The following is a 10474-nucleotide window of genomic DNA, read 5'->3' as shown; positions in this document are numbered from 1 at the left end:
CATAACCGACTTCCTTACCATTTTTTTCTTTGCTTTGAGTTTTATTGATATTTTCCCTTTCTCTTAGAATAAATAAAATTCAATGGAGACTCTGTTGTATTTTGAGTGTGTGATACGCTCGGGTATTTTTTGTGGCGTTTAAGATTCATGCCTATTCATGATTTCAATAAGGCTATGCTGGCCAAACAAGTGTGGAGAATGTTCACTGAACCTAATACTCCGGTGGCCAATCTGTTTAAAGACAAGTACTATTCTAAGAGTAAAATCCTTCAAGCTAAGTGTCATACCCCAATTTTGACCCTGAATCGCCAATTCAACACATTCATCATAGTTATTGCATATCTACATAGCATAACATACATTCCATACCGCACAATGCCTAGAATGTCAGTCGAAATAATTTTCTGGAATTACAGGCGAACCGGTTGAGTTAATCGCCGGATGTGCGTTAAATCAGTGAACGGAAAATTTTAAAATCAAGCTTCTAGACATCAATTTTACTAATCTACATTTCGCGTAGTTTAATCTGGTATGCTCGATTTATTTTTCAGCTAATTCTTCGGCCACTTTCTGATCAGCTCAAGCCTGTTTAACCGATCAAAATTTATTTCAAAATTAAAAGAAACGCTGTATTTTTCCAATAAGTTTATTTCGCACTGATCATTTTGGTGCATTCAATTCATTTTTCGAGCGATTTCGCACCTGATTTTTATTCATTTTAAATCCGTTTATTTTCATTATTGTGTCAGAAAAACCAAAAAAATTGAATAGGTATAATCATGCTCTCATTTTAATTTTATCATGTGAAGTTTATTTAATTTAATTGATTTAAATTGATTAAAACTTCCATAAAGGGTAAGCTAGACAATTTAAATTAGTTAACAAATTGTGTTTCCTGGGTTTGATCTTGACCGTCGGTCTCAGTTAATCAAATGCCTAGAATTTTTATCCATGTTTTTCTCTCTTAGCCAATAGAAGTTAAGGAAATAAAATAAAAAATAAAAAAGAATTAAATAGAATGGGTGGGAAAACTCCCCCCATTTTTTTCTTTGGCCGACAACCCACGTGATTTGCTGACAATAAATTTCACTAAGGTCACTCTCTCTAAGACACTCACCTACCACCTAATCCTCACTCTCTCCTCACTCATTAACATCTCTCTCTTTCTTGATACTCAACGTCTCTCTCATTATTAAGCTACCACTCATAACCTCTCATCCACCTCACACACTCATTCATCTCCCTCACCATAACCTTCATTGTTCTCACCGGCGAACCGACCCATTCACCATCACCAACCTACTTAAACCATCACCTCTTCCTCTTCACTCCACAAGCCCTACCGTCACTAAACCTTCATCTTTCCTCTTCCATCAAACCCACCATCGGCCGCGGCAACAACCGTAAAACCCTCAGTCCAACTCACTACACCCTTTCTCAACACACCGATCCACCACGAAACCGCTTCCACATCACAACTCAAAAAAACCCTTTACACCAATAAACTCCGACCACTGTGCGAATCGCCCTCTGGTGAGGTTCTCATGCCTATCATCATCATCCTCCACCACCAACAACTACACCAAAGCCTCATCGTCATCACCGCCCGCCACTCAACCGCTCCCAAAATCTCCACCAAACTTCTACTCAACAACTCACAAAACCAATTTCAATCCTAATTTCTATTTCCTAAACCTAATTTTCTCTCAATCTTGCCGTTGCTCTGTTTCAATTTTTCTGCATTCTTTCCTGTTCCTCAGTTTTTTCCAATCGCTGTCATTTAATCTGAGATCTTGATTCATAGAGGGGAAATCGAAAAACAGATCGACCTCTAATTGTTAAACAACAGAAGGTGTGAATGAAGTAATGGAGTCAAAAGGTGGTAAAAAGAAGTCTAGTAGTAGTAGTAGTAAATGCTCTTTATACGAAGCTCCTCTCGGTTACATCACTGAAGACGTTCGACCAAACGGTGGAGTAGAAAAATTCAAATATGCTGATTACTCTAATTGCACCCGCAAACCCTCCTGAGATTTTCTGGGTTCTGATAGATTTAGGTTTTTTATCTTTCATACTGTAAAATTATTCTAGTTTCCTCTTTCCTTTTCCTCCTCCTCCTGGTTGCTTTTCATCTGCTTCTGTTCTGTTTCTCTACAAACAACCGAATTGTTTTCTCCTTTGAGTCAAGATGGCCATGACAAACTCAGCTATTGGTTTTGAAGGATACGAAAAGAGGCTTGAGATAACGTTTTTTGAGAATGGTATTTTCTCTGATCCAGCTGAGTTAGGTCTCCGAGCTTTGTCTAAAGACCAATTGGATGAAATTCTGAACCCAACAGAGTGTACTATTGTTGACTCACTATCTAATGATTATGTTGATTCATATGTTCTTTCTGAATCAAGCTTGTTTGTGTATGCTTGCAAACTGATCATTAAAACCTGTGGGACTATGAAGTTGCTTCTCTCTATCCCTGCAATTCTTAAGCTTGCTAGTGGTCTTAACATTGCTGTGAAATCGGTTAGATACACTCGCGGTAGCTTCATCTTTCCCGATGCTTAATAATTCCGTCATCGAAGCTTTTCTGAGGAAGTTGATGTTCTTGACAGCTATTTTGGTAAACTTGGTTCTGGTAGCCAAGCTTATATGATGGGTGATGCTGATAAGTCACAAATTTGGCACATTTACTCTGCCAGTGCTAAACTAGAAGCTTCACCGGAAGCTGTCTATGGCCTTGAAATGTGCATGACTGGTTTAGATAAGAAAAAGGCATCTATGTTTTTTAAGACAAGCACATCTTCAGCAGCTTTGATGACCAAGAATTCTGGAATCCGGAAGATCCTTCCAAAATCTGACATATGTGACTTTGAATTTGATCCATATGGGTATTTGACGAATGGAATTGAAGGGAATGCAATATCAACTATCCATGTCACACATGAAGATGGATTCAGTTATGCTAGCTTTAAAGTTGTGGGTTATGAGTATGAAGAGAAATCTCTGAATGAAGTTGTTGAAAGGGTTTTAGCATGTTTCTATCCAGCTGAGTTTTCTATCGCTTTGCACATCGATATGAATGGTGAAAAACTTGACAAATTTCCTCTAGACGTTGAAGAATACTACTGAAAAAGAGGACCATTGGAATCTAGCATTCCGGTGGGAACCCTCGGCACCTTCGAACGGGTTCCGAGCCACGCGTTTTGGGTTAACCGTTTTTTTTTCATACCTAAAACAATTTAATTAACTTGGACAAGAAAAGGACCGTTGGAATCTAGCATTTCAGTGTAACCCTTGAACAATTGAGTCCAAAGCACATGTCTTGTTCTTATTGAGTTTTCATTTTCCATTAAACCATTCCAATTTCAATTTATAATTTTTTTTAATTAGGTTATTTAATTCATATAACTAATTACTAATCGCCAAGATAAGTAATTAAGGTCATTGTTTCATTTTGATCATAAATTAATTTTTTTTCAATTTTAATTTATTTTAAAATTCAATTCATTCTAAAACCATTTCAATTTTAATTTTAATTTATTCTAAATTCAATTCATTTTAAGACCATTTCAATTTCAATTTAAATCATGTCTAAATTCAATTCATTTTAAGCCATTTCAATTTCAATTTAAATCATGTCTAAATTCAATTCATTTTAAAACCATTTCAATTTCAATTTAAATCATGTCTAAATTCAATTCATTTTAAACCATTTCGATTTCAATTTAAATCATGTCTTAATTTATATAAATCAAACCCTGACCAAGTATCAAGTGTTCGTTGTCCATTTAATAATTTTTTTAAAATAATTTGAATAAAAAAGGACCATTGGAATCTAGCATTCCGGTGGAACCCTGAATTTTTGATCTCGGGGCTTATGTTCCATTCTTATAAATATTCGTCTTTCAAACCTCAAAACACTTAATTTTTATTAAACACTTTTTCAATAAAGATGGAAATGGAACATGGTGTATACCGTGCACTCCTGGGATTTAGATTCAAGGTGGATGCCTTGCCTATCTTAGCTCCCGCCATCGTCTAAAACTGTCAATGCGATTTCTTCAAACCCCTTTTCCAATCAAATTCAAAATACTTAATCTTTATTAAACACTTTTGCCAATAAAGATGGAAATGGAACATGGTGTATACTGTGCGCTCCTGAGATTAGGATTCGAGATGGATATCTCGCTCATCCAAGTTCTCGCCATTACTCAAAAATAAATCCAACCAATCAAACTCTTTCTCGCCGCCGTGCGATTAATCAAGAAAACCTTTTTCATAAATGAAAGATATATTGTCTTAAGGTGACGTAAAACAATGTTTTGGCCATGATTGTTGAGTCGAGATAAGTGACGTTTTTCCGAATGATGATTTGTAAATCCATTCGATGTGTGGTATACGTCCGCTCCTTATCTGTTTTGGGTAAAACAATGTTTTCTTCGATTAATACAGTATAGCTTTCACTAAAATCGACCAACAAATAAACATTTTTCTACCCAGAACTACGTAAGCCTTGATTTCTCTGTTGAGATACGTAGGAGCAGGATTGCGAAATCTTGTCAGGCCCATTAATAAAAAACTTAGGTTTAGTCCTTCGTCAAAAATCCAAAAACATTTCTTCTCTCTTCTATTCTTTCTCTCCCTCATTATAACTTGAGAAGACTAACATAAGCTAACATTCAAGACGAAACTAACTAAACGGTTCTCGTTGAATACAATGGACGTGAGGGGTGCTAATACCTTCCCCTTGCGTAACCGACTCCCGAACCCTGATTTGGTTGCGACGACCAATAATCATTGTCGTTTTGTCTTGGGTTTTATCGATATTTCCCCTTTCCTTTTTAGGAATAAATAAAGTTCGGTGGCAACTCTGTTCAGTCCATCATTGCGAGCGTGCGATCGCGCTTCGCTTAAAGTCGTATCCCCATTTTTCGAGGTGCGACAAATGGCGACTCTGCTGGGGAAAGGAACATCCTTAAGTGAGTTAACCCTAGTTTAGTTAAGTTTTCGTATGTGTGTTAGCTTTGTTTGTTTATTTTTCTTCTTTTGTTATATGCTTTCTTTATCTTTGTTTTATCGCATTTTTATATCTGTATATATATCTATGTGTGGGTGTTGGGATTTTGATATTATGAATAAAGCTCTACACCCGAGCTTTGGAAAAAGAAGAGAGAACACATAAGTTAGAATTGGAAGTTGTGTAGTGTTAGTCCCCAAGGGCCACTCCTTGCATGCCTAGCATGAAGACTCCCCTAGAGTAGACCTGTTTGTAGATCTCGTTATAAGACAGCTAGCCTGTTGCATGACGTTGATTCATGAAGGGTTCATGACTCTAGGACCCCCTCTTAGAACCAATTTCTGCTTTGGTGGTTGCGTAATGTTGGACTCCAAGGGCCTCTCCTTTTTGCACCCAATATGAAAACCCGCTCAGAAGAGACCTTTCGTCACTCTTGTCATAAAGCGGCTAGCCTGTTTTATGATGTTAATACGATTATGGTCCATGACTCTGGGAACCTTATCAAAAATGTAGAAACTATCCTGTGAGTGGGTTTATGGGTAGAAATCCTAGAACTATCTGTTAAGGAGCCTACCTAGTAAGATGTTCTGAGTTACTCACATTATCCCAGATCCTAACTACCTGGATTGCATTTTATTTGCATACCAAAACATAAAAAAATACATTGCATCCATTCATATACCATTGCATCTGCATTCGTTATCATGCATTGCATATCATTTTCCAAAAATACAAAAAAACTCATACATCCTTTGTCCATGAAGAGCAAAGTGATTCCTGACACGCGTTTAGAACAAAGAACCATGTCTAAGGAAAATTCAAGAAGCATTGAAGGAGGAAGGCTCAAGTACATATATCTTGATTTCTGGGCCAAGTAATGTGAAAGGGAAAGGACCCCTGAAACCCCTCAAGGTTTTGTACCACAAGGAAAAGGTCAAGGATGTGGCTAGTGAGATATCATCATTTCCTGGTAAGGGCATTGAGATATCGCCTGGGATTTCCAATCCTCATGACATATAGCCAAATTCTACAACCTCTAATTCAAAACTCGTTGGTGGTTCCCAAGTCTCTCCAGCCGGTTCCACAACCTTACTCACCCGGGTATGACCCAAATGTGCAATGTGGATAACATGCTGGATCCGAAGGGCATTCAACCGAAGACTACCACGCTTTCAAAGCCAAAGTACAACAGTTGATTGACAACAGGTACATAGCCTTTCAAGAAGGAAGCTTGTTGGTAAACGTTAACCCATCGGCCGGATAAGTGCGAAGATCTCAAGGGGTGTCCCCCGAAGTTAATGGATCAAGTTTGAAGAAGTCATTCCCTGAAGATGGCAATCATTTGGTTGTTTCAGCATCTCTTTTGGAGTTTCCTCGCATGTTGATTGTTAGTTGCTTTTAAGCATTGTTGTTTTCTTTGAATTGGTAAGATTAATGAAATGTTTATGCATCTTTTGAATTGATCCATTCGTATTCACTCGTTTTTCATTCATGTTAAAAACAAAAAATACTCCTCTCATTCACTTTTGTTTATCAAACCGTTGTGTTAACAAAGATTTGGAAGGAGGATGATGAAAACGAAACACCTGAAATTGTTGTGGTATGCTTCTGAGTAAAAGCTTGTCGATGATGTAAGGCATTGTTTCAAATCTCCAAACACTGAAGAGATAAGGAGTTAATCCTTAGTCAACCACTTTGAGCATAGAAGTTGGTGTTTATTTCGGATCTAAAACCCTTAATCTTAACCTGGGGCAGGGTAGTTATGTTCAGATAGTTTGACTGTGCATTCGATCTTTCAAAAAAATTCGTCCATATGTACGCCCTCCAATTAGGTTCAACCATATGTTATCCTTCGCGCACATGTTGAGGTGTCGAAGAAGTTGAGAAAAGCTGAAATTAGTGTTGGTTGATCCTTATCCACCAATAATATGGTAGTCAACACCTTTTTAAAAAAAGATTGAAAAAAGTCCGCTAAGTCAAACACCACAAAATGACTTAGGCAAAAGTTAGGGCATCCCGATGGACCGAAAGCTTCAAAGAAGCGGTCCAGGAAAAATTGGGGATAAAGAAAATCAATCAAAAGAGGTCATTAAATCCTCAACAAAAATAAAATAAGGTGACTGCCATTTCAGGAAAATCTCACCTTGAACCCTCATTTCCACTTTCGCACCTTCAAGATCGAATGTGTGTATTGAATTAACTGAATATAGGAACTGGAGATCATCAAGAAGAAGGGGTGGGTAAAAATAAATTTTGAGCCTTATATCCTTTTGTTTCAAAAAACCGTGAACCAGACCACGTTACAATCCTTAAAAGAACTAATTGAGGCAAAGTTTATTCTGAAAGCATACTATAACAAGGTTGTGTTAACCTGACTCCAAATGATTTTTGTTAATCATTTGATGGCACCAACTTGCATACTGTGAATGACTTGATCACCATTGTGTTCTTCTCAATGACTCGTTCACTGTATTTCACCCATTCATATCAATAAACTTTGATTTCAAATTTTTGCACAAGCATTGAATTAAAGTTACCATTTTTGAATGAACAATCTTATTTGCGAGTCAACACTTAGCATCAAGAAATTCCAAATACAGTTGAGGAACTTGATAAAGTGAAAGAAGTCTAGTCAGGGGCAAATCACTTTGAGCATCAGTTAATTCGAGCTAATCACCCTAAGGGTCATCTCGCCAATAGTAATTTGCTTCAAGACTCGGACTGGAGCAAGCCACCTCAGAAGCTCATTGAGTCCAACTATCCTAGGAAAGTCAATCAAGAGTCTACCATTCCAACATTTGGTTGGTAAAGTTCAGACCATTGTAAGTTTCAAACACTTGGGGCAAGCCATCTCGAGGTAGTCTCATGGCAAATTGTTTCCAAACTCACTTTCAAGGTGAACATTTCCAAAGACCCAACATACTGGGGCAAGATGAGCCACAAAGGGGTAGACCCCCTTCATGCTTCCAAACTACTCAAACAAATTCCGCCACACGTCAACGACTTTTGAGTTTAAGACGAGTGCCCGGAAATTATGCTAGCACGATTCGTTAATCCTACAAAAGGATCCCATTTGCTAAGTTGTGGCTGCCAAGCTGGATAAAATTCTCCTTTTATAACATCTATCATAAAATATTTGGTTGAGTTCTCGGTGTTAAGGAATCATGAGCTTCCATAAAAAGCCTTTACAAACTCCCTGTCCACTCAAGTGTCAGCATTTTCATATCATGCATAAAAAGAAATTCAAATCATGCATAGCCGAAATGTACTTCGTGCTCATTTTGCATTGACCCAGGTCTTGTTGTCGATCCTATATCCTTTGACCTCTAAATCCAGTTTGTCTTTGGCGTCCTTAAACCATCATCCGGTTTTTGCAGTCATTTTCAAGTCCAACTCAGTTGGCACCCGTCAAAATTTTGTCCATGAGGTTTAACTCCTTTTGGATTATCCGATGAATTTCCGGATTACTCCTTTGTTTATTGATGTATTTCCATAACTTGTCTGATGTGTTTCCAGATGTTTCCCCACCTATCGGATGTATTCTTGAATATGTCTATCTTGTATTCTGATGTATTTCCAGAATTTGCTCGATGTATTACCAGATGTGTCTGTATTCTGATGTATTTCCATAATATCACTTATAATTCTGATGCATTTCCAGAATTCGTTTCTTTTACACTCTAATGAATTCCTAGACATGTCGTTTTTGCTCTGATGCACTTCCAGAACCCATGTGCCATTCTCTGGCATTATTTCAAGACTCATTGGAGTCTCCTAAAATCCAGTTGTCACTAGCATTATTCCAAGCTCAGTTGTTACTAGAACTCATTTTAAACCCAATTGTCGTTGGCATCACTGTCACTCTGTTTGTAAATACAATCGTAATTGGTATCTGAAGTTTGGTTGTCGCCAATATCGTTTCAAGTCTAGTTGTTGCTGGCAAACTCCATTGCAGTCGGTAATTGTTTTACTAATGACTTCTATCAAGTCCAATTGTTATTGGCAAAATCCGTTAAAAGTTGGTTGTAACCCATTGCTTTCGGTCAAAGTCCAGTTGTTGCTGGTAAGCTGGTTGTAACCCATTGCTTTCGATCAAAGTCCAGTTGTTGCTGGCAAGCTGTTTGTAACCCATTGCTTTCAGTCAAAGTCCAGTTGTTGCTGGCAAGCTGGTTGTAACCCATTGCTTTCGGTCAAAGTCCAGTTGTTGCTGGCAAGCTGGTTGTAACCCATTGCTTTCGGTCAAAGTCCAATTGTTGTTGGCAAAATCTGTTAAAAGTTGGTTGTAATCCATTGCTTATAGTCTAAAATCCAGTTGTTGTTGGCAAAATCTGTTAAAATCTGGTTGTAATCTATTGCTTACAGTCAAAAGTCCAATTGTTGTTGGCAAAATCCGTTAAAAGTTGGTTGTAATCCATTACTTACGGTTAAAAGTCCAATTGTTGTTGGCACGTACAAAGAGTTTAATTACCCTGTCTTTCCTGATGGTTCCGTGAAAGTCATGTATGACTTATCATCTTGAGGAATTTCCAGAAGCTTGGAGGTTTTTCCTGTTAGAAAACTCCAATGATGTTGGTTTTGTTTGATTTCTTTGTAAAGAATCATCATAGCCTTTTGCACGGATGATCTACTTATAAGAAGACTCCTGCTTATCTTTGTTTTGCATAATTTCCGTATTAGGAATCTCCAAAATCTTTGATTGGATGAATTTCTTGTGAGAAATCTCCAGAGTTGTCAGATGTATTCTAAAGTGTCAGGTCATGTATAAACCTGTTGATGAAACTTGATATGTGTGTTTTTCAGTATTTCCAGGTCATGTATGAACCTATGGTTGAAGTTTCCTTTGTGTTTTCTAGTTTGTCAGGTCACGTTTGAACCTGTTAATAAATTCTTTGACTTTCTCCAGAATCGTCAGGTCATGTCTGAACTTGTTGTTGAAACTCTTTGAATATTCCAAATGGTCAGGTCATGTATGAACCTATTGATGAGATTCTTTGATTTTTTCCAGTGTTGTTAGGTCATGTATGAACCTGTTGAGTAAAGTTTCCTTGATATTCAAGTTATCATTAAGTCATGTATGGACCTGTTGGTCAAACCTTCCTTGTATGTTCCGAAATGCTGCCAGGTCATGTTTGAACTTGTTAATTGAGCACTCATTGAATATTCAAGTGTTGTTAGGTCATGTTTGAACCGGTTGTTGAAAAACTCTTTGAATAGTCAAGTGTTGTTAGGACATGTATGAACCTGCTGTTGAAAACTCTTTGAATAGTCAAGTGTTATCAGGTCATGTATGAACCTGCTGTCGAAAATTCTTTGAATAGTCAAGTGTTGTCAGGTCATGTATGAACCTGTTGTTGAAAATTCTTTGGATGTTCCTGTTTTGTCGGGTCATGTATGAACCTGTTGTTCAACCTTTATTCCAGTATTACCAGGTCATGTCTGAACCTGTTTCGAAGAATCTTTTCTTT

General features: G+C 37.5%; 1 pseudogene; it reads left to right on the top strand.

The window, feature by feature from the left end:
- Positions 1 to 1665: 1665 nt before the first annotated feature.
- Positions 1666 to 3121, top strand: LOC127101011 (S-adenosylmethionine decarboxylase proenzyme-like; annotated as a pseudogene).
- Positions 3122 to 10474: the final 7353 nt, after the last annotated feature.

The sequence above is a fragment of the Lathyrus oleraceus genome, chromosome 7 (genome assembly GCF_024323335.1).
Source record: "Lathyrus oleraceus cultivar Zhongwan6 chromosome 7, CAAS_Psat_ZW6_1.0, whole genome shotgun sequence".
Classification (NCBI taxonomy): Eukaryota; Viridiplantae; Streptophyta; class Magnoliopsida; order Fabales; family Fabaceae; genus Lathyrus; species Lathyrus oleraceus.
The sequence above is the reverse complement of the archived record's forward strand: the minus strand, read 5'-3'. Positions and strand labels throughout refer to the sequence as shown.